Genomic DNA, 5,714 nt, shown 5'->3' on the forward strand with positions numbered 1-5,714 from the left:
ATACTGTTTTCCTAGATGCTGCCTGGTCTGCTGAATTCTTCCAGCATTTCATGTGTGGTGCTCAGCCCAGTCCATCATAGATAAAACCCTCCCCACCATTGAGCACATCTACACAGAGTGGTGTCGCCCGAAAGCACCATCCATCAACAACGGCCCCCACCACCCAGATAAAGCTCTCTTCTCGCTGCTGCCATCAGGAAGAAGGTACAAGAGTCGCAAGACCCAGATCACCAGGTTCATGAACAGTTATTACCCCTCAGCATCAGGCTCTTGAACCAAAGGGGATAACTTCACTCAACTTCACTTGCTCATGACTGAAATGCTCCCACAACCTGTGGACTCACTTTCAAGGACTCTTCATCTCATGTTCTTGATATTTATTGCTTGTTTATTATCTATCTATCTATTTATTTATTATCCCTTTCTATCTTTTTGTATTTGCACAGTTTGTTGCCTTTCTCACATTGGTGATTCTATTATGATTGTTATTCTATGGTTTTATTGATTGTTCTCACAAGAAAATGAATCTCAGTGTTGTATGTGGTGACATATATGTACTTTGATAATAAATTTACATTGCACTTTGAACTGAATTGGCAGGCTCATGCCAAGGACATCATGTGTGTTGTTGTTTATTTGAGACAGTATGAAACATCTGCAGAGCAGGTACCATCATACTGAAGGAACTATGTTCAAACGAAGTTGAAATGCTCCAACTTGGCGACAACCATGAGACCCGACGATTACAGCAGAAATCTCAGCTCCTGCATCTGGGATGAGAGGTGACCGAGAAACCCTTCGAAGACCTGGCCAATTTATCAACATACAGGTAACATCTGAGCTCAGTAATAAAGCTAGTGTCTGTGATAAGAAAAGAAAAAAACTATTAAAGAGGAAGTATAGCATATCTTTTGTGCGTTCTGACATCATTGATGGGCCAGGCCAACAGATAAAATACTATTACATGACATCATTTCAAAACAATACATTTTAACAATCACTAGTTTTTAGTGAAAAGAATGGGAGCTAAGGTACTGGTTAGAAAGCTTTTTGCACAAAACCAACTTTAAAGTTCAAAGTAAATTTATTATCAAATTACATGTGTCACCATATACTACCTTCATCTTCTTCATGTGGATGTTCACAGTAGAATAAAAGAAGACAATGGGAATGAAATGAAAAGCTGTACAGAAATAAAGACTGACAATCATCGTGCAAAAGAAGACAAACTGTGCAGATACAATAAACTAAATAATAATAATAAATAAACGGCAAATTAATAATACACATAAATGCTGGAGGAACTCAGCAGGTCAGGCAACATTTCTGGAAAAGAGTAAACAGTTGCCATTTCAGGCCGAGGCCCTTTATCAGGACTCATGAACGCCTTGTCCCAAAACACTAACTTTTACTCTTCTCCATAGATGCTGCCTGACCTGCTGAGATCCTCCAGCATTTTGTGTCAGTTGCTCTTGATTTCAAGTACCTACATAATCTCATACCCTATATACTTCATCTGGGGCTCTGGTAATTTTTAATTAAACTTAATTTAAGTTAATTGCCCTTTGACCACACATACGTGAATACTCATGAGCACAGCCAAATGTAACTGCGTTACTCCTGGGCCAAGGGGCAAAACACAGTACCAACAGTCACACACAGCACAAAGCACACATAGCATGTATAAGATAGAAAGGTACAGCACACAGTAACAGTCCAGACTTGAGCCATTCAACACTGCCAAAACTGCAGACAAACATTGTGTTTCTTTTTATTTCCTGTGAATGCCTGCAAGGAAACAAATCTGTGTGTTGTGTATGGTGACATTTATGTATTTTAATAATACATTTTCTTTGAACTTTGAATAAATGGAAAATTGTGGGCTCAGTATTGCTCATAAAGTCAGATTGGTGAAAGACAAGTTTCTCTATGAAGGGTAAAAGCGGATGATGCAGGTTTTAAGAAAGTAATCGGGAGTTTTCTGGTCATTGTTTCTGAATTGATTGGTAATTATTTATGGAGTCTTAACCACACCAACAGAAGCCTTTTGATCCACTGTGATCATTGAAGTCTCCAGTGGAGAAATCCTGTCGCTCCTATTCCCTTGCCCCAGCTCCAGATCCTGGCTTTCTTTTCCTCCAGAGCTCAACTGGTGTCTATCACTGATCTTCTCTGTTATCAACACCCTTGAAGGTCTCCATCGCTTGCTGCAGAAGCCTGTTCTCCTCCCTACTTTAAATTGGCATCTCTAAGTCAAAGTAAAAGTGAAATTCTAAGGTTTCAAAGGTACATTTAATGTCAGAGAAATGTATACAATATACATCCTGAAATGCTTTTCCTTCACAACCATCCACAAAAAGAGAGGAGCGCCCCCAAAGAATGAATAACGGTTAAATGTTCGAACCACAAAGCTCCCCCCAGCTCCCCCCCCACACGTAAACATCAGCAAAGCAACAATCTCCCCTCCCCCACCAGCAAAAAATGCATTGGCACCCACCACTGAGCACTCAAGCATGAAGCAAAGCAACAGCAAAGACACAGACTTGCAGCACCCGAAAGACTACTCATTCACCCAGTATTTGACATACCACAGGCTCTCTCTCTCCCTAATAAGGGAGAAAGAGGCGTCTCCATTTCACAGTGAGAGGGGAGAATAACAAACAACTGGCTGATTTACAATGTTAAAATTCCGTTGTGTCACTTTTTCCAAGCTCTGTGCCCAAAGATCTTTGGTCTCTGGGCACACATCCAGAGATTTTCTGTCTCCCACAACATTTTCTGACATTTTCTGTCTCTCCTGGCGGGACACTAACCTTTGATCCGCCCGTCTCCAGAGTCACGAGATCCCAGAACTCCGAAAGTGAACTTACCTCTTAGGCTGCATCCTTGGCATATCGAGCAACGGCCAGTCATGAAACCCCGAGAGTGGGACCAATCTCGCAAAGAACCAAAGTCAGCGTGGAACTCCAGGTCAGGGTCTTCAAAAAACCCGAAAGGGAAAAATAGTGATATTAAAGATAGAAATAGAGCTGTTTCCGAAGATGCAAGCAAAGGAGTCGCCATTAGGGGATATTAAGTTATTACACTGATATTAAATTAAATTTAGTGTTACCATATACTTCCTTGAAATTCATTTTTTGCAGGAATTTATGGGAAAATGAAGAAATGCAATAGAACTTATGAAATAATATACATAAATAATGACTGTCAAACAAGTAATGTGCAAAAGAAGGCAAATTATGCAAATAAAAAATTAATACAGAGAACATGCATTTTAGAGTTCTTAAAAGTGAGTCTCTAGGTTGTGGAATCAGTTCAAAGTTTTGGTGAATGATGTTACCCACTCTGGTTCAGGAGTCTGATGGTTGTCCCAGAACCTGGTGGTGTGGAACCTTAGGTTTCCATCTGATTGTAGTAGCACGAAGAGAGCATGGCCTGGAAGGTGGACATCCTTGATGATGGATGCTGCTTTCTTGTGTCAGTGCTCCATCTAAATGTGCTCAACGTTGGGAGGGTTCTGCCTATGATAGATTGGGCTGTATCCATCACTTTCTGTGAATCTTCTACTCCTGGGCACTAGCGTCTCCTTTTCTGTGCCACTCTCCTAGTCAATGGACCGATAATCAGCTGGTGGGAACTGACATAATTTGTGTCCTGACCTAAATATTATTAACCATTAAGCTGTCCATCAATTGGGGTTGATCAAAAAGTGATGGCCTTGCCAGTGCTACCCATACCCCAAAAAGAATAAAGTCAGACAAAGCATATCTCCTCTCAAGGAGTCCTGATGTAGAGAGATGATCCGAAATATCCAACAGTTCCTTCTTCCCATCTTTCCCACAGATGCTGCTCAACCCAATGAGTTCTTCTAGAAGATTGTCCGTTGCTCCAGATTCCAGAATCTGCAGTCTCCTGTGTTGCCAAATCTCCTCCAGTTTCTCCACCTTCACCTTGTCCATGAAACCTCTTGTAAGTCCACTCAAGTCTCTACATATGTAGAGACCAGAATTGCATGCAAAAAAAAGAAAAGTAAAATTGATGATAAATTGGTAAATTGAATTATTATTGTCACACATTCTGAGGTACAGTGAAAATCTTGACGCATAAATTTCAATTAATTAAAAAATGGTATCCTGAGCCCTGCAGCTTGCCCTAGAACACTGATCCTCTCAGTTTCTTGAACACTTGTACTATTACCTTAACGACTGGCACGTGTTTCCTGTATTTTATGATTATTTGAAGTTAGCTCTTTAGCAGAGTCCTACTACGATAAAGACAATAATCTGTGTCACGGTGTTGCTCAGTTGTCCCTCTGTTGACATTCCTATGCCCATCCTCTTGTTTCTGTCTCTTCAAGGGGATTCTGCCATTCCCCCTGCCCCTGGGCCAGGTCATGAGCCTATCGACCTCCTCTCCTGGGTTGAGCTGGTGCCAGCAACCATTGTGACAGAGGGAGTCTCCCATTCCTCTGCATTTGGGTCCAGCCCTTCAAGCGCACACTGTGACAAAAAGCAGAATGCAGAATGTAGTGTTACAGTTACAGAGAGGGTGCAGTGCAGTAAACAATAAGGCGCAAGTTCATAACAAGGGAGATTGTGAGGTCAGGAGTCCATCTTCTCATACTAGGGAACCAGTAAAGCAGTGGGATAGAAGCTGTCGTTGAGCCTGATGGTAAATGTTTTCAGGCTTTGTACCTAATTCCTGATGGGAGTGGGGAGAATAGAGAAAGTCAGAGATGGGAGAGGACTTTGATAATGCTGACTGCTTTATTGACATGCCACGTTGCTGCCGGAATGTATGGTGACAGTTTGCAAGCTGTCCCTTCATGTATGCTTTGATAACGCAAACAACACATTTCACTGTATGTCTCAGCGTATACATGATAGGTGAACTTGAATCTTGAATCTTGACTCTTTGCAGAGGCAGTGGGAAGTGTAGACAGAGTCAGTGGAGGGGAGGCTGGTTTGGTGAGGTGCTGAACTGTGACCACAACTCCCTGCGACTTCCATACCAAGCATCCCGATCTACAGCGCATCAATAAAAATCGGTGAAGGCCAAAGCAGACATGCCGAATTGCTTTTGCTGGAAATGGAAGCAGGGGGCAGAATGCACCACTGCCCACACTACTCAATCCCCACCCCATCAAGCACATGTCCCATCTCTAGATTCTCTGAATCCTACCACAGGGCTCATCAGCCACCTCAGAGCCAATAGGACTAGACTAGGAGTAAGTCATCCCCGATGCTGACGGACTACCTCAGAAGACTTGGGCTTGCAGGCTTGATAGACATTGAAAACTGGTGTTGAAACTGGTGCTACAGCACAGTACAAGCCCTTCAGCCCATGATAAAGTGTCAATTTGAGATCCTACTCTCAGATCAATCTAACTCTTCCCTCCGATATAGCCCTCCATCTTCAATCATCCATTTGCCACTCTAAGGGTCTCTTATATGTATCTGCCTCTACCACCACCCATGGCACTACATTCCACAAACTCACCACTCTCTGTGTAAAAAAAATAGCTTTGACGTGCCCCCTATTCTTCCCTCCAATCATCTTAAAATTATGCCCCCTCATTTTAGCCTTGTATTATGTTAAGTGTGTTATTGTTTAGGCAATTAGTATTTCAAAATAGTGTTAAAACAATTTTCTATAAGCAAACTGTATTAAAACATTACAGAGTCAAGCAAGAACAGACTACTTAATTCTTGGTA

At 41.9% G+C, this 5,714-nt stretch overlaps 1 long non-coding RNA gene across 1 annotated transcript; it reads right to left on the reverse strand.

Annotated features, from left to right (window-relative positions):
* Positions 1-1,222: 1,222 nt before the first annotated feature.
* LOC132401734 (uncharacterized) lies at positions 1,223-5,078 on the reverse strand. The gene is made up of 3 exons (XR_009514689.1): positions 3,345-5,078; positions 2,871-2,978; positions 1,223-2,248 (listed from the first exon to the last, which is right to left on the reverse strand). It is a non-coding gene; the product is annotated as an uncharacterized LOC132401734 (long non-coding RNA).
* Between the last annotated feature and the right edge of the window lie 636 nt (positions 5,079-5,714).

The sequence above is a fragment of the Hypanus sabinus genome, chromosome 11 (assembly GCF_030144855.1).
Source record: "Hypanus sabinus isolate sHypSab1 chromosome 11, sHypSab1.hap1, whole genome shotgun sequence".
Taxonomy (NCBI): domain Eukaryota; kingdom Metazoa; phylum Chordata; class Chondrichthyes; order Myliobatiformes; family Dasyatidae; genus Hypanus; species Hypanus sabinus.